At 39.6% G+C, this 23970-nt stretch overlaps 1 protein-coding gene across 2 annotated transcripts in view; it reads right to left on the reverse strand.

The window, feature by feature from the left end:
* RASGEF1A (RasGEF domain family member 1A) overlaps positions 1 to 23970 on the reverse strand; it is a 325383-nt gene that overhangs the window by 196506 nt on the left and 104907 nt on the right. For both annotated transcript variants that reach the window (XM_042457796.1, XM_042457797.1), the window contains exon 2: positions 11568 to 11667. The gene's annotated coding sequence lies outside the window, so the exon portion shown is untranslated. The remainder of the gene's footprint in view (positions 1 to 11567; positions 11668 to 23970) is intronic.

Consider the following 23970-nt stretch of genomic DNA (forward strand, 5'->3'; position numbering starts at 1 on the left):
TTTTCCACTCTTGGTATGATTGAAGTCTATAGGCTTCTACAGCGTACTCAGCCTCTTGCCAGCAGATAGACACAGTCCATTGCTGTGTATCATGTCAGGTGCTTGACAGCCCTTCTTTTTCCTTTGCAGTCACAGGTAGCAGTGTCCATTGGAGAGTAATGTTGTGGATAAAATTCTCAGTTCAATCCCCATGGCCTCTAATTAAAAGTTAAGACCCTGTCGGGTTTGCAAAACAAACTAGTGCTGCTGCAAATGAGATGCAGAGAAGGACACAACTTCTGCATCATTAATAATCCTAAAAAGGGGAATTTTGTCAGATAGAGGTTTTTTTTATCCCTGTCAAAATACCTTCTTCTGCTTAAAATTTATAAATGTCATTTAACAATATACCATTGAAATTTGCATTTGAACTAATAGAGAATCATTAATAGGAGGGAGTGATGGTTGTAATGCAAGTTACAATGGAGCAAGCTGTTCATTCTTCTTCAGTTTTTTTGAGATTAGCCTTTCTAGTGGGAGGATTATTGGCTTAGCACTTTCTATCTTGTTAGTGGCAGGCTGGCCTTTCTGTTTCCAAGGAGCTTTTTTACTTTAATCTGATTGGCAAGTGAATAAAATATGATGTTGATTTAAACTGGGCTAGTTACTTCTCTTCAGTTTTTAAATACACTATTTTTTGTTGAGGAGAGGAAGAAGTCCAATTAGATCAGGTTCTTTCTGTGTGCTGTGGCGATAATCTTCAGGTTACTACAACAGGCTGGACTGGCCCATGCCACTGTGCTGCCTGAGGCAAAAGAAAAGGTATTCCCTTCACCATGGCATGTATATGACATAACTAGGCTGACACATCAACATAGCTTTGTCCACCACACCTAGGAGCAACAGGACAGTTTAGGGCAGGGGTAGGCAACCCTTTTGAGCCGGGGGCCGGGCTGCTGTCCCTCAGACAACTGGGGGACCGAAGCCACAAAATAAATAATTAAATAATTTTTTAAAAAATTAAATACATAAATAAACCGGGACAAATGTAGGACAAAATTTTCAAATGGAGGGCACTTTTTAAATAAAATGGAAGACATGCGAAAAAAATTGCTGATTTTTTAAAAAATGTTAAGATAAATGCATGTTTCTGAGGCTTCTATAGACAATTGCGCCACCATGCCCCTCGTGTGAGACGCCAAAGGCCCTGGCGGCAATCGGCGGCAGGACCGGGCTGGGGCCGGTCCCAAGGCCTCGCCGGGCCGCAGGTTGCCTACCCCTGGTTTAGGGGAATAGGAAAAGTTCTGGTGGCTGCTCTCCTGCCCTCAGTAGCTACAAACTGTAGCTGCCGAATAGTTATCCTTGACAACAGGATAGATAAATTGGGGCTTAGATGCCCAATCCCAGCCCCTTAGACTACCTACATGCACCTCAGCCTAACCAAAATATCCCCTCCTTCTATATTATGAATATTTATATTTCTAACATCACATATTAATTAGTATCACATACCCAACTATCCGCAGTGCTATTTTTTGTGATGATGAGGGTTGAATTTTAACTAATTGCAGCCGTTTTATTATAGTGTCAAAATCGGTATAGTGGTTTGAACATTGGAATAGGATTCTGAGAGACTAGGGGCTTGAATGTATGCTCATCCATCAAAAAAACTTCTGGGTGACCTTGGGCAAGTCACACCTTCACAGCCTCAGAAGAAGGCAATGACAAACTTCCTCTTATAGGGTCACCATAAGTGTGAATTGACTTGATGCTGACAAAAACAACAAAACTGTCTGTTTTTTCTGTGCACGGTGTTGAGAAGTTTTGTGGCAAAATTCTATCAATAAATTGTTCACACTATAAGGCTCCCATATGGGATTTTCTCCTGCCAATCTAGCACTACTCTTTTGTTCAAGAACGTGTTGTATTTAAATATATTTGTACCTCGCCCCAATTCAATATATCGGATGTGCTCTAAATGGTATGTAGTGTTGCCATGCAAGTAGGATTTATAGTGAAGGAGGGCTGTTTCCCTCTTCTGAAGTGAAATGGGAGAGGCCCTTGTTGCTGATTTTTTCGGTGGTGATGGACAGAGTTTGGCAAATTGCAGCTTTCCAAATGCTGTTAAACTGGAGCTTTCAGCAGCCCCAGACAGAATATGTAAGGAAAGCTAGCCACTGCAGTCAGACAACATCCATAGAGTACCATTCTGTCCACTTCTGGTGATTCATGAAGCTAACACCACCTATTGGTCTTGTAGAGATATCACTATATATCAGCACTATCCCAAGCTCTCATGCTATCTGAGGCAGAAGGAGAAATACCACTCCACGGCCACCCTTTGGCACCTCTCCCATTGCCACATTGCACCCCTGCCCTCTATCTCATTCTCAAAGCAAGATTGAAAGAAGACTCTATAGAGAGCAATGTCAGCTACAGAAAGAAGCTGATATTACTCACTATAGAACTGGCAAGGCCCCAAAGCCTGGAGCAGGATGTCTGATGTGCCATCCTGTGCACATTGTCTTGCCATGAGGACAGAAAAAGGCATTTGGGATCTGGCCAGCTCTGGGTGCTTGTGCATTGGCCATAAAAGAATCTAGAGCAGTGGTGGAAGCCTCTTGGGGTATGTATTTATCAGTATATGCATGTATGTGCTGATGATCTGCCACCTTTCATGCTTTAGTATCTAAGGCCGGTGCCTAACTATGGCTAACAGAAGAGGCACCCCTGACATGTACAGCTATTCAGAATGTATGGTTGCATGTCTTTCTAGACAAGGGATTTACTTGTGGAAGGGGCATCCCTCATTCTTTAAACTGTTATGCCAAAAGCAAATGAACACAGATTGGGAGAAAAGGGAGTTATTTCATTGTTTTGACGTGACACCCTCAGCTGCTTTGCTAGCTATGGATATTCTAAATCTCTCTCATGAAATATTTAACCAGATTGTACTTAAGGAAAAGAAAAACAATGCATGAGAGAGTTGTGCTGGAAGAAAAACAAATCTGTACTGTGATCAGATTTACAATTCGCATGTATGCTTCATCTCGGGATAGAAGGAAATGATGTGACACTGATTTACAAGATGTTGGAAATGCTAAGATCCAGTTGCCTCTATACACCTGCTGTTTGCGTCAGGATTTTGACTGTGACTTTGACTAAACCAGTCTCCCGCACAATATGTGAAGTAAGTGACATCTAAATACAATCTATGGATAATCTCCCTCTCCTCTTTAAACTCCCCTCTCACCCTTTTGTCTGGATTGTCACTATTGATTGTTGAGCTATTTATTACGCTAATGTAGTTACAAAGAGTGTAGTTTACACTACCTGGGTAATCTGCAATAGTCTTTTTTGTAACTGCTCAGGCTCATTGGGGTGGGTAGCTTGTTGCTAGTTGTAATGCCCATCAGACCTAGCCAGCATAACTCATGAGGAAGCATGGAAGGAATTGCAGAGAAGAATGTCTAGAGTACAACATGTTACTCCTCAACTACATGATTTCAGCACTCTTTGAAACAACCCTGTAAAGTAGGACAGAATTATTATTTTGTGAAGCTGAAGGCTTTCATGGCCGGCATTCATAGTTTTTTGTGGGGTTTTTTCTGGCTATGAGGACATGTTCTAAAAGAATTTTTTCCTGATGTTTCACCAGCAGCTGTAGCTGGCATCTTCAGAGAATGCTGGCATGGAAGAGAGTTGGGTTAGGGTATATATACTGTTGGTTGAGGGGAAGCAGTTTGAATGTTAATCTTTGTGTGGTTCTGTGGTTGAATGGCAAGGCCTCAGAGTGTCTATTTAATTAACAAACCATTGTCTGCAACTCCAGGTAGAACTAGAAAAAACCTCCAACTGAAACTCTAGGAAGCTGCTACAACTCAGCACAGATAGAACAAGGCAGCCTCCTATGTTTCTTTCAGCAGACAAGCTTGTGTATATACTCCAGTTTTAGCGGAGTACAAAATTCAGTATTGTGAGATGTCTAATGGTTTAAGAAGCAGAACCAGTATCTAGCATTTACCACTGCAAAGATAGCTCTGGACTTGTGTGAGGACTGGCTCCTTAAACCTACAGAGCTGGAGTGTAAGTCTGAACAGGAATTTCAGTGCTTGTGAATGGGATTTTTGCATGATGTGTATAGCTTGTCTCCACTGCTCAGCAAAATCAGAAGCAATAAATAAATAATGAAATAAATATGTCAGCTTTAGCATGTAAAATAGGAAATGTGTGAATATTCTCTGCCATTAGGTCCTGGTGAGCCTGACTCCTCCGGGTGTGGTGATCCTTCTGCTTAGGCAGAGAGTGTCCAATATCATTGCACTGAATGTAGGAATATGCAAAGCTACACCTGCTGATGTTCCCTTTGCGCCTCTTCTGCAGATGACCACTCTAGTGTGGCGTTGAACTCTAAAGTTGGACACAGAGGATCATAAATTGAAGATGTTTCTGGGTTTTTTTTAGCCATTTGAAGCCTTTTTCAATTATACAGACATTCAGAGGCTTTCAAAGATGTTGATGAAAATAATTTTCCTAGGGAATAGAAATGTGTGCTCTTTTAATAATGAAATATGCATATCCCCCAAGTCCAAATGATGCAGGCTACTCTCTGCAGAATTATATTGTTGTTGTTCAATGGGACTTTGGTATCCACTGGAGTTTGGTTATCCCCCCCCTCCCCAAGGGATAACAAAATCTGTAGATATGCAAGTCCTATTATATACAGTGGGGTAGTAAAATGGTGTCTCTTCTATAAAATGGCAAAATCAAGGTTTCCTTTTGGGGTTTATATGTATATACACACACACAAGCTGTGGATGGTTGAATCCATGGATGCAGAATCTGTGGATAATAGATAGTGAGTGACCTGAATGTCATGATTTCATAATACTAAATCAACTTCCCATGCAATAGCTTGGGCAAGAAATATTTGAAAGAATGTGTAGGGCTTCTCCCTGTTTCTTTAGCTACTTTAGTGCAGCTACTTTAGAAGAGTTATCAGGGCTGATACTACAATGGCTAAAGAGGAAAGTTGTTGCTTCTATTCCCTAGAAATAATTGTCTACAATTAGCATCAGTGTATTATGTCTAAAATGGCCACAAGCACAAGGCCCCTGAGGAAATTGCACCACAAAAAGGAAACTACATACAGTATCATATTTAATGATACAACTGAATGTGCAGTGAGCGGGCTTAACTCATATTAAACATTACCCATTTAGAATTTGGTACAGGGGAAAAAAAGAGAAGAGCAATTCCCTCCATGCCCCTAGAATTTATGACCCATGCTAAGAACATTTGTCAGAAGTTAGTAGATATCCAGCAGCTAGAAAAAGATGGGATTTCCCCTTGCTCAGTCATTAAGGCAGACTGATGAATGACAAAATATAATAGAATACGTTATCTTTCCCAACCCCAGGACAGGAAGAGGCTGATGAAGTAATTTAAATCTCATCATTTTGGTCTCTCTCTTTCTTTTCTCCAGTGAATGGGGAAGTGTAGATTTGCTTGACTTTCCTGAGGAGTGTTGCTAGTTTCCTCAGATCACTCCGTCATCCTTTGAAATTCCTTGGGCAATTCTCCCAACCAGAAACCACTAAATTTACTTCACCATTTTGACTGAGGTCAAAGCCAGTGGCAACTCTAGTCCGAGGTTTTACCACTGCCACCATGCCATCTGCATGCAGAATTATCTTCTCTGTTCCCAGAAATCCAGTTCTAGAGAGGAGCAAATGTTGGTGCAGTGCAACTAACAATTTGCACTACCATATATACTCGACTATTAGTCAAACTCACATACAAGTCAAGGGCAAGTTTTGGGGTGAAAATTATGGATTTTGCTATGACCTGTGGATAAGTCGAGGGTAAAACTTAGGGGCATATAGCAAAGGATCTAAAGGATGAAGCAAAGCAAAACAATGTAATAGAACTTACAAAATCCCAGCCGACACAACTCTTTGTGCTTGCTCTTAAGGCTGGATGAATGAGAGGATAAAGGGGATTGGTGCTTCCAGGACAGATTATACTCTTGCTTTTCATGGTTCCTTCTTATAAATAAGAATTACGATACAGTACTTACATTGACTCATGGATAAGTTGACTCGGGGTTTTTGAGGTCAATTTTTGACCTAAATTTCTAGACTTATACATGAGTATATACAATAATATTTTCTGGGGTTTCAGGTAGAGCTGTTTTGAAACCCTCTGAGAAACACTATTGATATTGGAAATGGTTCTTCTTCTTTCAAAAATTTGCCCGAGGAGGAGGTTTTTAACCCATGCCACAAATTCTACATTAGCTAGAATTTGGTAGCAATCCTAGCCATATTTATTCCCTGTTCCTCAATCCATGAGTGTGTTTACTTCCCATTCTGCTGCAGCTAATGGGACTTTGCATCCCTACTGAGGAGATAATATATACATTGCGTCCTTCAGGTTTGAGATATTTGTCAAAATGGCAGTAGTGAGAGAATGAATTATAAACAGGTAACACTGTTCTTCTGCTGAGGATCTGACAGTTTCAAATCTTAGCTGAGGTGCTGCAATCTGATAAGACAACAACCCACTGGGAGTGGAGTGATTTTTGGATATTACAGAGTGAGTATGTGATTTTTATGGATTAAGCAAAACTGTTTTGAGAGCCTGTATTCGCTGAATAAAATATCTAAAGTTCAGTTTTTACTGTTTCTTGGCAATGAGAGAGGGAGGGAAAGATAAGACAGTTCATTTTAAAAAAATATACCCATTAGTAAAGACTACGGCTTTCATGGCCGGCATCCATAGTTATGCGTGGGTTTTTTCAGGCTATGAGGCCATGCTCTAGAAGAGTTTATTCCTCAGCGAAGGACAGGAGAGACTCTTTCACAGCTGCAGGAGTTTACTGCATACTGTGCAGCTGCAGACCACCAAATACAGTGTTCAAACACAAATCAAGAAACACAAGACTGGGTCAGCCAGAAAGATCAGCAGTAGCAGAACATCATAAACCATCCTGCGCATAAAATGCTGTTTGAAAACACTGAAATTCTGGACAACGCCAACAACTATCAAGTCAGAATGTACAGGGAAGCCATTGATATCCATAAGCACCTGGACAACTTCAACAGGAAAGGGAAAAAAAAACCCCTTAAAGTAAACAAAGTTTGGCTACCGGTCCTGAAAAACACCAAAATCGAGACCCAGCAAATGCAAATGAAAACCACCCAGAGTCAGGGGGTTTCCCAACAGATAATGGATCATCAGTTTAATAGACACCCTGCAGGCCTTGCCATTCAGCAATAGAACAATACACAAATTAACATGCAAATCGCCTCCTCTCAACCAACAGTATATATATACCACTCTCTTCCATTCCAGCATTCTCTGAAGATGCCAGCCACAGCTGCTGGCAAAATGTCAGGAATAAACTCTTCCAGAACACAGCCTCATAGCCCAAAAAACCCCACCAAAAAACCTCCATACCCTTCACCTCCAGAAACAAATGTTAATTGCATATTATATACATGTGAGAAAGCCTCAGCAAATTACTTTTTTACATACAAGCCTGAAAAATCTTTCTGCTTATATTCTTTCTAAGGGCTCAATTGTACCAACATACATTTCCAATTTTTGCAGTTAATATGCAATGCTCAAGTTCCTTCATACAAACAAACAAAAACCAAAAATGATCTATGGGAGTTGAAAACTTCTTTGTAAGAGTCCCAGAGCTCTTCCAGATTGGACTAAAGAAGTGAGATCTTTTTGGGGGAAATAGCTTCTCAGGTTTTGGGGTGTTTCATAGGGATTGCAGTGATTTCTTGGATCTGAACAAGGGCTTTTCCAAAGGATTTTCTTTTTTAAAAAATGTAGTTTGGTGTCTTCCTATGATTTGAATAGTAAATTTTCTCCTCTTGGATTTTTTAGAGTTATGATTAATGGACAAATTGCCATTTTATCAATGCCCTATTAAAAAAAAGGAGATTAAGATAGACAAAAGGAAGAGCAAGGGATACATATTTTGTGCTTTTTAATTTTGTGGAATTGAACATAAACCCACTTGAGGCTGGGAATAAAATGTTTCAACTGGTGCTGGAAATTGCTGGAAAACAGTCCAGAACAATTGTTGAGTCATTTCTGACTTATAGTGTCTCTAAGGCAAACCTATCATCGGATTGTCTTGGCAAGATTTGATAGACGGTGTTTGGCTTTACTGAGAGCACCCAGTGGGTTTGCATGACTGAGTGGGGATTCAAACCCTTGTCTCCAGAGTCATAAATCCAAAGCTTAAATCACTACACCATGCTGCCTTTCATTTGTGTGTGTGTTTGTGTGTGTGTGTATTAAAAAACAAAACCCAAAACTACAGTTACAAATACCTCAACCTTCCAACACATTTGTACCATCTGGGGGAATCCCTAGATTGTTATAAAATTGCAGCCATCAGAATCGTGACATTGCAAAGTTTTACAGTGCAAGCCTATATTTATTGTTGTGTGCCTTCAGGCTCTTTCGGACTTATAGCAACCCGCATGGGAACCTACCATAGGGTTTACTTGGCAAGATTTGCTCAAAGTTTGTTTGCTGAAGTTAAGAGAGTGTGACTTGCCCAAGAACCCTAGTTTTGTGAGCTATTTGGACTTCTCTCTCAGAAAGCTTTGGTGTTACAATGAAGTACAAATCCCAGGATTCCATAGGATGGAGTCATGACAGTTAAAGTGGTGTCAAACTATATTAATTCTGCAGTGTGGGAGCAGCCCATACAATTTCACGTGACTATTGATGAGACCAGTTTGAACATGGCAAGGAAAACAATACTGGGGTCCTTTAAATCATGATGAGCCATAAAATAAAGTAAAAGCCTATAAAATGATAGCTAAATCATGACTGGAAAGTGAGTGTGCCCAAGATTATGTTGCTTGATCATAAAAATTGTTGCAGATAAATAGTACTCTTGTGAAGAAACTCCAGTTAGTCTTGGTATTTAAGTGTGTTCATTTAGAAAGTGTAGTACATGATCAATAATCTCATAGCATCAGAAGCTGTCGTGCTTATCGATGATTTTGCATATCAAACAAAATGTTATGGTTGCAACAAAAGCAGGATAGAGGCAATTCTCAGTGAACATCCCACTCTACCATTTTTGTTTTATTGACAATGTCCTGGCCTGGCTTTACTTTGCAGCAAAAGTGTTAGGAGATCTGGTGGAGAAATTCTTTTTTCTGTGACTGATGGGCACATATTCTGGCCTTTGTACTGTTTTTATTTGAAAGCAAAGGCTCTCTGATTTCTGTCTGGCCCTTCTCTTCCTGTCACCAATGCTGCCTTGGAGCATAAAACACAAGTCTAGTCTTCTGCTCTAGAGACCAAGGATGCCTTAGTATTCAAAAACAGGAGCGATAGTTCCAAGACGAGAAGGAACAAATGAGTTCAGAAAAGGAAACAGCCCTTTGATCATATTTGGATGGTTATGACATGTACTCTGACATTTCTCACATGGAAACTGTCATGATTTCATAAGCTCCAAAGACCCCTGGATGTGCAGCATTCCTTAAGGCAATGCTCAGCGACTTGGGCATGGTGCAGAAATGGACAGTGTTTGGTATAAGGACAGTAGGTTCTTCTCTCATGAGATTTCCTGCCAAAATTGCAGGCATCAGTGAAAACGTCAGAACTGAGAATATACACATGTCTCCAGACAAACCTGAACTCACAGCTCACAGTGAGATCCACTTACAGTGGGTTTTGAATCTGTGCACACATACAGTCTCGCATTATTCCACCCCAGCACCTTGAAACTAAACATCACATGGCCTTAGCTAGTGAGGCTGAAAATTAACCTTTTAAAGAGAATTTCAAAAACTTTTGTGACATTTATCCGTGTGATAGTGATCAAAAGCTTCCCTCCCTGTTCTTCTTGCCAACACACTGTCTGCACGCATTCTAATATTTAAGTGCTCAGGAAATGTGATTTCTGTTTCAACCATAGTTGAAATTAATCACAGTCTGTTCTAGATTGAATTAAACATCACACCATGATTAACTGAAAATAACAGTAGCCGCTTCAAATCTTGTGACTACAAAGAACAGAAGAGAAGAGAGACCAGGCTGATTCACATAATAAAGGTAAAGATTTTCCCTTGACACGAATATCTAGCAATGGTGTCCTCCAGATGGGGCAAATAATAATAATAATAATAATAATAATAATAATAATAATAATAATTCTTACCTGCCTCTCCTCACAGCTCGAGGCAGGTTACAACATAGTTAAACACAATCATTACATAAAATACACATATTAAGATGTATCTCTATGCAATGCTTATATTATAATACGTAGGACAATAATTAAATATAAAATTCATGTTTAAAATTCATGATTAAAAAATGCCTAGACAGGCCTGCCGGAAGAGATAGGTCTTCAAATGTGTTTTATGTTCCAACAGCTGGTTTACTGGCGGATCTCTTCCAGATGGTCATTCCATTTTCTTTGGGTGGCCAATGAGAAGGTCCTCTGGGTAACAGCTGTCAGTTGGGTTCTTGTAGGCTGCAGCAACTGCCCCCAGAGGACCTCAGTGTTCAGGGCAGATTGTATGGGAGAAGGTGATCCTGTAGATAACCTGGACCCAAATGTATCAGGAGATTGTGGTATTTGTTGCTGTACTTCTTGGGGATTTCAAAAATTTCTCTAGTTGACATTTCTGTTGCCCTGAACTATTTTCCTATAGTTTCTGGCACCAGCTAGAACATTTTGTTCCTACTCTCAAATGGGTTTCTTAAATTCTGAGACATATCAGAACAACAACAAAAAGAAATGTTTGCTTTTTCCTCTTTTAATTTTTTTGGAGGCACCATGAATGAGTGCACTAGTGAAATAATACTTTTGCTTTACAGCCCTTTTAACTTAAGTCAGAAAGGAGAAAACCTGACCTTCAAACTGTAGGTCCATCTCAGCAAACTACGCCCCAGTTGTTGTTTTTTTTCAAAGCCCTAATACAAATCCAAGAAATTGCAAGGAACAGCCACATAAAAGAACAAATTGAGTGGATGCTGAAGTGACAATAGCTAGCAAAACCTAACTAAATCCAAGGTTTTGCAAGAAATCACATTTTTTTTACTAAGTTCACTAAATTATAGTTTAATATTATGGTCAAACCATGCTAGTGGCTGTAAATGATACAGGAACTCAAGAGTTTTGGCGCTTACTTTTGAACAATGCTGTACTTTCAGATCAGAACAGACTTTGGTCCATTTTGAATCATTTTCTAAAATTAATTTGGATCCTTCCCAAAGTTGTGTTCATACAAGGAAGGAATCTGGGAAACCTAAAAAACAATCTCTCATGGGTCATCACTATCTTAGGAACATTGTGCATGTGCATATTTGCCCCATCTTGCTACCTCCATCAGTTTGAGTCATTTAAATTCTGTGTGAATTCTGTCACTTTCTTGTTCCTTTCTCCCTCTCTTTTAAAAGCCACAGTCTCTTTGAAGGAATGAGTCCCAGTGGATGGGGGATATTTGGTGTAGGATCAGCTGGAAAATGCACAGCTAATTTAGGCAGACTTTCTGTATTTCATTACATTCAGTAGTGGGTAAATCCAGTCTTACCATTAGATGAGTGCTTTAGTCAGCTGCAATTCCCAAATCCTTTGACATTAATTTCAGGCATTTAAGGTCCAGCACCAACCACTTCAAAGCACAAGAAAGGCTGAAATACCAAAAGATACAAACACCAAATGAACATGCTATTATATATATATAGTTATTAAACTGTGCACATACTCTTTCAAATTCTTTTTAACTATGACAACCATGAACTTTAAAAAAAGAATTCAAGGATTCTAACAAGAAAATCTTTCTTTGTTACAAATCGAAGACTTGCTTCATTTCTCTCCATCTTTCTGGAAGCAATTTACTATCTTCCAGTTGTGTTGTTTTAATACTTTTTTTGTACACCCAAGGTCTATGCACCATAATATAGAGGCTTCTAAGAATAAAACATCTCTCCACCTGCATAACCTTATGGAATTATGATTATCTTAATTGCTGACTGTGAACAACTTTATGTGGAATTAGAAAAATGTGTCTTCAAAATGTTTCTTCTGCTCTGCTTACTTTGTTTTCTTCTGCCCTCCTCCCCAGATTAAAAAAAACAACAACATAGCTTCTTAATGCTAAGATATAAATATTGGCAGCTCCTTGATTTGCTTTTCATTGCCATCCTGATAGGAAAATTCCATTTTCCCATGCTTTCCCAAGCAAATCAGTTGAAGTTTCTTTCACCACATCTCAAGTTTGGCACGTAGTTCCTACATCTTTGGATAGAACTTATAAGGTTCCTTTGGATCTCATGTTCCAAATTGTTACCAAATTTAGCGTGCATAAAGCCCATCCTTTTTAGAAAAGTATCCTGCTTGGTAATAGCAGTTATTAAAAACAGACATTGTAAGGCAATCCTGCTAAATGTTCCCATGTAAATAAAGCCTGGTTATTAAAAAGCTTTTTCATTTTTTCTTATTTAATGTTCTTGACCAACAAATCTGGATTGCATACAACTTAATATAGCTGATGGCATCCTACCAAGGACCACAAAGAGAGGATTTCAGACTGCTTTGGAAGGGATGTGCATATAACTGCTGATTCTATGCACAGAAAGACAAATCTACATCGCTGACTCACAGCATCAAACTGTGTGGGAATTCTCTTTTTCCTGTCTTCTGATAGGAAACATATAAGTCAGTTTCCAACATTGCTTTCCACTTGTACCATCAAAAAACAATCCAGGTTGAGGAAGAGCACAGTTAATTCTCAATGAACTTGCCCATCAAGGATCTACAGCTAAAAGGGTGAAATGCTAAAATTTCTGGCATAAGCCATTCCATACAACCACAAAAACAAAAAAACTCTACTGAAAAGAGGCAGATTCATATCCAGGTTTGTAATCTCTGCATCTCTTATATAAGTGTGTGTACATAACACACATTTCCAGTAACAAATTTGTCTCACTCATACATGATGGGCAGTGTAATTGTGACTTGGATAATCCACATTTGGATTTTCCACAAGTCATGATACAGATATTCACATGCTGGATCTAATATAATGGTTTAGATCTAATTTTCAAGTTTGTGCAAGTGGGTTGGTAGAAGTGGATTTCTCCATCCTTTCTCCCTATGGCTGAACAAAGTGAGCTGTGTTACAGGATGGACAGCCCCCACTTCCAATCTTGAATGCATTATCAAGTAGTAGATGATTTAAATAATAGCCAAGGCAGCACTTCGTTCCACTTACTATGCCAGTGTCTTTGTTTGTTGTTGTTATGTGCTTTCAAGTCAACTCTGACTTCTATCTTAGGTTTTCTTGGCAAGATCCATTCAGAAGTGACTTGTCATTGCCTCCTCTGAGTCACAGTAGTGGGTTTCTTATGTCTGGAGTCATGTTCCAACACTCAAATGGCCACACCATACTGGCTCTCTGCCAGGGTCTTTAGCTTTTGGTAAATGTGGCATGGCAAACCCGACAAAGTTATTCAGTGTGTGGCTCATTCAGTCCTTCATCACTTCCAGTCATTCTTCACTGAATGCATGAAGCTGCCATTGATTCTGCCGATAACTAATGTTTTACAAGTTAGCATTTACTTCAAGATGTACCAGAAGGCACACTGAGGTATAAAAAGAATCATGATTTCTCTATAGGAAACACAGAACACTGGGTATCAAGTGTGTTTTTATGACTTAGTAACTCAGAAACCTGTATCAACCAAGGCAGAGCCAGGGGTACCACATGGGGCCCTTGACTTACATTGAATCTTAACTCTGAATGAATAGTTTAGACTAATAACTGAAAGGAGAGCATAAATATAGACATATGGAGACAAGTCTCTCCCAGTCGGTATATTTTAAAGCTGTACAAATCAAATTTCTTCCAAATTTAGTCCCCAGGCCAAGTGCCTAAATATGAATGAGAAAACATTTGTTCTATCTATCTTACTGATATGAAATAAAGTTGCTTAAAAGCCTTCATTGGGCCTATGATCATAAATATTGAGCTTTTATGTTCCTCATCCACCACCCCCAAAGGTAATGATCATGGGAAATCTCATGCTGAATGAAGGCATGTCTATCTCTTGCAATTAATTAAGGTGAGCTCAGTGGAATTTACAGTGCCTTATGGTCACCATAAGCTGGAAATGATTTGACGGCACACAACAAAAGTGGAATTTATTCCTTGCTGCACAGGCTTGGAACTTTTAAGGATAGATTACAAACCCGGGGAGGAGGGATATTCTTGTTCCAATAGTTAGACATTCACATAATTAAAACAATGCATTGTTTAACAATTCATATAAAAAAATAAAATGCAAATCAAAATCCTTTAAATCATTTGTTTTTGAAACATCAGACTCCACAAACCTCTTCTTCAAAATTCAGAGCACATCATACTTGTTTCTGTTTATATCAGATTCTCACTTTTAAAGTGTACAGACTCTGGTGAATTGCTGGAAGGCAGTATGAGCCATAAATGTACACGTATGGAAAGACTTTAATCTTGTATAGCCACAAAGAAGCACAATATAGCTGTATTAAAAATACAGCACACAGAGAGATGAATATGACAGTTTTATGTTCTTCCACATTGAATTTTTATGTGGCTGAAATGGAATATCTAGCTCTATTTAAACATAGTTTCATGTCTGGTTATGGAACAGGGACAGCTTTGGTTGCCTTGGTGGATGACCTGACCTACACTTGGAACTGGGCTGAGGTAGTGAGCCTCCATTGGGTCTGCTAGACCTCATCAGTTATGTATTTTTCTGGGCCATCTTGCTGAGATGGGATTTAAAGACACAATTTTACACTGGCTCCATTCCTTCATGGAAGGGCAAACCCAAAAGTGGGTCTTGGAGAGTCCCATGCAACCTCTTGGCATTGATCTGTGGGGTCTCTTGGGGTTCTGTTTTGTCCCCCATGTTTTATAACATATACTTATCATTTCTGAAAGAGATTGTTTGGAATTTTGGGTCTGTTGCCATGTTGTGGATGATACCCAGAAGCTGTCTTGGTTCTAAATGGACTGTCCTCACCCTCATTCAGTAATGGACTGAATGAGGGTGAATGAGTTGAAACAATCCAGACAAGACAGGGGTTCTCCTAGTCAGATCAAGGCAGATCAAACCAGGGAATAAAAACAGAATCTGTGATGAGTGGGGTTACACACCCCTCGAAATGCAGGTTTTCATCTCAGGTGTTCCACTGGACTCAATCCTGAGCACAGAAGGCTTGGTGAAGCCCAGGAGTGCATCCAAACAGTTAAGACCTCTGTGCCAGTTGTATCCATTCCTTGAGATGTTGGATCTGGCCACGCCTTAGGTACATCCTGTTTGGATTACTACAACATGGTCTACATGAGTTTGCCCTTGAGGTTTGCTTAGACATTTCAGGTGTCCCAAACTGCTGCAGCCAAATTGTTAACCAGATTTGCATACAGGGAGTAAGCAAGTCCTGGCAACAGTTTCATTAGCAGCTAGGATATTTGTGGACACAAAACAAAGTGCTGGTTATGACTTACAAAGCCCTATAAGGCCCAGGTACAGGTTATCTGAAGGGACATATCACCCTATATGAGCTTGCCTGTGTCTTGAGAACTTCTGTGGAAGCCATTCTCTGTCTTGCCACATTCATAGGTTCATTTGGTGGAAACATGGAGGAGGGTTTTCTCTGTTGCTGCTCCTAGGCTCTGGAACTCCTTTGTCTGGTACCATCCCTGTTATCCTTTTGTAGACAGTCAAAAACATGGTGTGGTGGTTTGAGCAATGGACTGTGAGTCTAGAGCAGGGGTTCCCAACCTTTTTGACTCATAGAGCCCTTTTTAAGACTCAGTTTCTAGGGCAGGAACCAATTTTCCTGGAGTGGCCGCGGAGCACCTGGGAAGGTTAAGAGGAGCCCTAAGGGTTGGGAACTGCTGCTCTAGAGACCGGGGCTCAAATCCCTGCTTAGTCCCTGCATGACTTTGTGCAAGACATACTCTCTCAGAGGAAGGCATGGAAGATTTGAACAAATCTTGCCAAGAAAACCAGATGATAGGTTCACCTTAGGGTTGCGATAATTTGAGAATGACTTGAAGGCATGTAACAACAACAAAATGTTTTGTGTTTCTATAGACCTTTCAAGGGCTAACTGGTGAGGAGATGATGCTTTTAACATGCTCTTTATCCTGTTTAATGCCTACACTTTTTAATGGTTCTCTTTCATGGTTATGCTTAACTGTTTTTCATGTTATGAATATTTTAATTATGTCTTAAATTTTGGTAAGATGTATGATATTTAGCTGTAACTTTTCTAAGCCACTTTGAGCCCCAGATTGGGAAAAAGCTGGGATATAAATAAATATAACAATATTTAATATTTAAGAATAACAACATAATAACATAATAACCACAAGCAGCAGCTCAGGTATTTTTGTCTGCACAATTTGGTAGGTTCTTACAAAGACTGTAACAAAATGCTATCTTTATCCATCTGTACCAGCCAAATCCAACAGGTTCCTAGAACAGAAAGGGTCATGCTGTACCTTTGCTTCCATGTGGTTGTTGAAGCAGATTCTATTAGAAGAAAGGGGTGTCAATAGCCATAATTCAGTATCACAAACCTGAGTGAATACACAAGGATTCAATGCAAGTCTTTCAAGAGCTGACAACTCAGTGACCTCCACCACTGCCTCTGTCAGTTTCACTTTCTCCCACCTTTGAATTTTGTAAATTTCAAGTATTTTCGATCCTACTTAGGAAGACAACTGTGAATTTGGTATGTCCTTACTTTTTAAAATTGAAGGCAGTTGAAGTCCCTTCTACCATCAATATACAGTAGTTCTTTCATATAGTTACTCCATATACTTAGAGAAGCTAGTTTTGACCTAGCTGAGTTTGTGTTTAACTGCTCCACAGGATAACCATCAATAATGTCCTAAAGGAAATTTACAGCTTGAGCTGCTGCTAAAAGATGGGGAGAATATTTCAAAATAGTGGCAAAATGATTGGAAACCATGTTTCTCAAGTTTCAGGGAGCCTCAGAAAAGAGAATCTTGAAGTGATGAGACTTGTCCCAGCTCAGGACTTACTCTGCACACAATTTGCACACTTTCCCACACAGAAATATGTTTTATATGCAGAAAATGTTGTTTCATATTTGTTTGTTTTTCAACAAAGAAACACATGAGAACTTTGTAGAGAGTAAATCCTGAAACGAAATCATCTTTGTAGTTTTTGAAGACTCTCACACTAGGAAGAAAATTGCTAAAATTATTCATTGCTTCTCTTAAGAATGAAATTGGTGTATACTTACATCCTTAGTTTAGGCTACATTTGTGAGCAGCTTATTGTATTATGGTGAGTCGGTCCTTTCATCCACCAAAGGCTTAGTTTTTTCTCAAGCTGCAAATCTGTCTCTAGGCTGCACTATTTTAGACCACACATTGAAGCTTTCATAACCAAATAATAATCCATGCCCTTCGCAAGCTTTCCCTGCACAAGACACCTTTTCTTGTTTTCCTTAATAGCATAGTTTTCTGTATTCAGTCAGAATTTTATATGAGGAATACTCAGTCATGCTAGTAGTTTAGTCCAGACAGAGGTTTGCTACTTACTAAGAAATAGGTGTGAGAGAGGAAGGGTATTATGAGTAGGTATTTAGCTTCTGGAACACTGAAGACCTTGTTGCTGGGGCGATGCTATCAACAGAATGGAACAATGCTCTTTCTCTAAGGTGTGGGGTGAGGAGATGGAGCAAAAAAGCAAGAAAAGGGATTTGAGAACTTTCTCTGGATTTGGACAGTGAAAGACAATTGGATCCAGGAGCCTGATGTGGATTGGGCCAGCTTCATATCCTTTAGGAAGGACACTACGGCAAGCTTTCTAATCAGTATATGAACGAGATACTTTCCAGACCCTAATTAACATCTTATTTTTGCAGCTCATTTTCAACTTTAAATGTTGGTCTAAAATCAATAGCGGCTGGAGAAATTGACTCAGAGACTGGGTTTAAGGCCAGAAAGAGCACAATAATATTGAGCCCACTTGTCTCATACTTCAGATAGGAAAAAAAAGTCTCCATCTGGGGCAGACTCGCCGCCCCTTTTTCCCAATCTGTATAGTCCCAAAGAAAGGGGATTTTTGATAAATTGAAATGAACTGAAATGCTCTTGCAGAGAAAAATCCTTCTGCATATCAGAGCCAGGGATGCTTGCATTTGAACTCCAGACATCAGTGTATCATTCCTGAATTATAAATCTCTAAGGTTCTGAAAACAGAAACTGTCAGCTTCACATGTTGGCTGAATCCAATGAAAGGCAGCAGCAGGTTCATTTCTTGCAAAATCATGATTGTATATTTTGCCTCCTAACTTGGCTTCTAGAAGGGCTAGAGACTTGCCTTTTTTAAAAAATGAAAGCATGGAGTCCCAGCCAGTTTGGGGCATAAACAGGCACTGGTGGCATGTCCAGGTAAAACCCAGCCAACCTGGCAATATGTCTATTTCTGTTTCATTCTAGCTCAAATTTTCTTTCTATGGGAGGCATCCTTACAAGTTTTCATATAGGAAGATGCATTAACTTGAGGCATCTTTCTCCGGGCAAGATAATGACTTTAACTTCAGTAACTGTCTGAAATGTAGCATGTGAATGGAAAAGCTCCATTTTGCTTTCTGAGAAATAAGCAGCCAACATACTATTAAAAATATAGAATCCCTCACAGTTAAAAAGATGGCAGTTGATAAAACATAATTTGCTTGGAAACAGGGACAATGAAGAGAAAAGAATGGAAGACTGGGTTCCTTCAAGGATTATCAATGAATGGCTCCAGTGTCATGAAAATATTTCCCCAAAATTTGGGGCTTTTTCATTTATCCTTTGACAGTATCACGAGATAGAAAGCCCAAAGGGCACCCCTGCCAGACAATTGGAAAGAATTATAGCTCTGCCATTTTATGCTTTTGGGAACCGTGGAGGCAGTCTGTCTGTCCATCCATCCATCCATCCATCCATCCATCCATCCATCCATCTATCTATCTATCTATCTCCAGCCTTATACCAAGATGTTAATAGTGGGTTCAACAACATTCTAGCGACACAGCAACCCTTAGAGGTAAGTTGGCTGAAACAACATGATCAGCTAAAGGTCACCCAGTTATAAAAGAGAAGAAAACTTTTAAAACTAGGCTGCCATAGAGTCATCTCCCACCCACAAAGCTACAGGATAATGTTGTCCCCACTTGTGGTGTGGGTACACACAAATATACAGATAGAAATGTTTTTTGTGCTCACACCAGCTCATATTTGTATTTTGAGAAGCCATCCTTAGCCTGTTTTTAATGTACCTTTTGTTAAGAGAGTTTGATGCAGAAAAGCTGTGAGTACCTGAATCTGTACTGATGGTGCAAAAGCAGAGAACCTCAGCAAGTGAAAACTTTTCTCACCCACGAATGCCCAACTTTCCTAGATTACAGGTAATGATGCAGGAAGCTCATTCTCTATCTCATTACTTTTAATGCAGAAGTAGGAAATCTGTACCACACCAGATATTGATGGACCACACTGCTCATCATCCCTAGCCATCAGCCAAATTGGCTGGATCTAATAGGAACTAGAATCAAATAATATCTGGTTTTCTATCTTCCTGTCCGGCAAACATGATCTGCTAACCTGGTCAAAGTGTGTGTGTGGGTATGGGGGGGGGGCAGAGGGGTAACTATGGGGGTGTGCAAATGAATTTTTCCACTTCCATGCTAGAAATTTGTGGAAGTGAAGGAAAAATTCATTGCCGCTCACATAGCTACATCCCATGGACATTTCTGTGGGATGAGTGGAAAAATTGAATTGCCCTGAAAAATCCTCATTCTTGGTTTTAGTTTTGTGGGATTCTCTTGTGAATCAAAGAGCAGGCAATGTCTTCATTTTTGTAGCATTTTCCTGTCCTTTTCTCTCCTTTCTTTTTCAGAACTCTAGCAATGAAGACTTCATGGATAAGGAGCATTGCTAATTAATCAGGAAAAGACCAGCCTGACCTGTTTCTGTGCCTTTAACTGCCTGATGTGCAGAATTTGGCAGATGAAGATGTTCACACCACAAAAGTAAACAGTCAAAAGGTTGGCAAACTTGTATATAAGGCCTCAAGTTAATGCTTCTTTCATTTTTAAAAAATGTCACTGGATTTATTTGTAAATACCAGTCATATTTGTGGAGAAGGGAATTAAGTTTATTCTTTTACTTTCTTGCTCTTGGCATAAATAATTTTATTTAAAGAACTCAGCCTGGTCTTAAACTGTGTTTTCCAAAGAAGACAAATATGTTGCTGGAGCCTGAGTTTTATTATTTGGTGAATGAATTTGTCCATTGGTGCTTAATTTAGGCATTCATTGATGGGCAAACAAGCACCAAGAGTTGTCAAAGTGTTTCTAAAGTTGTCCAGTTAATTTCCTGTAGGAACATCTGAACAGCTTGCCATTTCATGGAAGAGTTTAAGAGACTCAGGGGCTGCAAAGAATGGCAAGAAATGCTGGCATTGGGGTGGTGTGGGGGCACAGTGCATGCTTGCCAACCACCCTGATAATGCTCCTAAAGTGGCATCATGCCACCCACTGTACCAGATGGTGGGGAGCTTCACAACATTTCTGTGTACATACGCAGTGCCAAAGAAATGCAGAAGAGCATTTTGCCACTTCTTTTGGGGCTGAAAAAAATCAGGATTGGTGGTTGTTGTGGCCTCAATCCAGTAAGCAAAGGGGCAGTGCAGAGCCGCACCTTTAGGGCTGTCTGTTTTTGGCCAAAGTTGGCAGGTTGGCAGTTCATGAAATGGGAATCTTGGATTGAAGCACAGAAATGTCACAAAATCAACTCACTGTGCTAGCTGTAGTAGGAATAATTTTAAACTATTGAAAAACATCTATAGAAAGTAAGTAATTTTTGAAAAGTGTTGCTACCAAGCATATCATTAATCAAATTGCACCATCAAGAGCAAGAGTATAGGCAATCTTCAACAAGTCAGGCCTAAGAGAGTGTTAAGATGTTCAACCATGGTTGACAGTTTCAATCTGGCCAGAATCAGCATGAGATAAATCTATATACCATCAGGAATTATTTGTGTGAACTAAAGGTAGACTTGGTTGGAAGAAAGATCAAGGATGTAGACATTCACAAATATGGCTTTTCACCTATATTCTTGAAATGATATTAAGAAAAACAGAACTTGGAAAAGTTACTTTTTGAGACTACAATCCATGGAATTCCCCTGCCAGCATTGGCAGTGAGGATTGTAGTCCAAAAACTAATGTTTCCAAGCTCTGCATAAAAGTTAAGGGCAGACTCATTTCCTTAAACCTGTTTGGCACTGACTGATGTAAAGTTGCTTTTCTTAAATGAATTACTCAGTACAACATATGATAGATCATCTAAAGTAACAACACAATACAATATAAATATATACTGCAAGATGAAAATCAAGAAGAAAATCAGAACCTAGTATACAGTCTCACATATGGATAGTTGTAAAAAGTTACCAGAAGAAGCACTGCTACAATGGTCTCCTGCCAAAAGCCCTATTAGATATTCATAGTAGCAATTACACAAGTTTTTCAGTCTAAACCTGATTTCTTTAGATGCCAAATTTAAACCTAGTGCTTCCCTGGGTTCATGGTTGTGGGCAGATCTTGTATTTCCTGCTGCAGTGCAGCCAATCTTCTTTTCTTGGCCTCTTCTCTTTCCTTTCTGACTCTTATCTTGTGTTTCTCCCTATTATGTCTTTCCTTTCATGTCTTTGTGCTGTTCCTTAGCTTACATTTGCGGTGAACTGATAGGAATGCCATGAGTCTCTCTTGTATGTATGGACGACGGGGGCATAAATGAATAATGTATGCATGTGGCTCCTGGCCAGATCACTTAAACAACTTTATAGATATTGCTATTCACCAGGCTGCCTGATAACCTGTTGCCTGCATAGCTATACTTATTCAAGAAAGATGCTTCCATGTATATTGGTGAGTTATGAGTTATGAGGGGCTCCTAAAGGACCCCACAAGGAGGAAGGAGAGGAAACCATTTGGACCTATAAGGGAGGTTATTATTATTTTTTAATTCCATAATGGTCAAGTGGAAAGATGTTTGATAGCTGGCACACAGAAAGAAGGTCTATAGTCCAGAAGGAGAAGATGTGCCTTGCATACTGAAGATCCCAGATGATTCCAGTTAAAACAAATATAGGGAACATATAAGGGCAACATTACCAAAGAGGAATTCAAACAAAGAATTGAAAGTAGCAATGAATAATTTTACTGTTGTGAGAAACTCTTCAATAACTGTGCAGTGTGAAGACTATTCACAGTTCTCGACATATTCTGTACAAAATTAGCACATGGCTTTTTCTGTCTGTGAAACAGCATTTTCTGCTTGTTAAATAATATTTCTGGACAGAAAATGTTATCTCCTGCACAGAAAATGCTGTTTTCGCTGCAAAAACTTGGTGTTAATTTTGCACAGAATAAGACACTGTGAAGATTTTCTTAGTTTCCTGACACCTGAGAGACCTGATTTGTTCCCACATTTTGGGGAGTATTTTCAAATATCCTTTTCATACCTTGTCTATATCTATTTAATATGATTTTCTCTGCCCATCTTGTAGTCCAGGTTGCATTCAAGTCAAACACCCCAAATTACCTCAATGTAGTAGTGTTCCCTTAGGCATGAAGGAGAAATCATACAACTTTGTCTTAGAAATCAGGCAAGGCAGGCATAGTCTTAAAATCCAGTGTCCAATTGTTTGGTATCCAATTAATCTCTCATCTCTTCTGTATGTTTTGCTTCTAGAGATTAACTGTTAGTGAAAGTAATTAAGTGGGCAAACAATTATACCGCCTATATACATCCTGACATATGAGGACAGCTAAAGGATGAAGATAGGTGAAGATCAATAGCTGGTCTCCGCTAATGATAATGACTTGATGTTTTAATTTACTGCTGTTCTTTCATTACCTTACCCTGAGAATCTCAATTGGTGCTTGTGTGACAACATAAATAGCAAGATTTTGTACAAGGATCTTCAGCAGTCACCAGGCCTATTTGTTTCTTGATGGATTTGTGCAGTGACATTGCTTGATCTCTCTCTCTCTTCTCTCTCTCTCTATCCACCCCCCACTTATGCTCTCTTTGGCCCTTGTTAGTGAGGACATAATTTCTAGATTGGAAAAATGCATTCAGACAAGTACCGCCTGCCTTTGTTAGTGGTCCCTGTGTCTAAGATAATCTTAGCCATTTGACCTTTGGGAGGCTTGGGAAAGGTGATTTTTCTTGCAATCCCAATATGAAGAAATTGCTTAATGCTCTCCCCATGCTCTGTCATTGTAATGCATGTTATGTTCCATTCTGCTATTTGAACACCACACATGTTAACTGTTATCATGTAGTTAACATTTTTTTTTGATAGCTGTGCAGCCAACTGCTCGGATGCTGCTGCCAGGTGCAAAGGGAAAAGCTTCTACCCAGTGAGGAGGAGAAGGACTTTCAATCTTTCTTTGCAGTTGAAGAAAGGGCACAGCCAGCTTCCCACTTTTCTCCCTGCAAGAAAGGACTCTCAATCCTTCTTCACTGGGACAGAGAGAGGAGCTGCCAGAGGGGTTTACAGAGGCTAAATGCTCTGGCCTGAAGCTTGGTGTGAATGGGGAAAGGACGAGATTGTAAGTACAGTACAGGAACCGCTCTGAGGTGAAAGACTCTTTCCAAGAATCAACCCAGGATACATCTCCCCCTCCTTCTTCAGATGTATGCCTTCCCCACAGAGCTTCAAGTTGTCCTTCCACTCAAACATTGTTTGTGAAGTGAAGACTTTCATGGACTTTCATTGTGGGTTTTTCGGGCTATGTGGCCATGTTCTAGAAGAGTTTCTTCCTGGCGTTTCACCAGCATCTGTGGCTGGCATCTTCAGAGAATACTTGCCTAGAAAGGAGTTGGATATGTATATACTGTGTGACCT

This window comes from Sceloporus undulatus, chromosome 3, assembly GCF_019175285.1.
Source record: "Sceloporus undulatus isolate JIND9_A2432 ecotype Alabama chromosome 3, SceUnd_v1.1, whole genome shotgun sequence".
Classification (NCBI taxonomy): Eukaryota; Metazoa; Chordata; class Lepidosauria; order Squamata; family Phrynosomatidae; genus Sceloporus; species Sceloporus undulatus.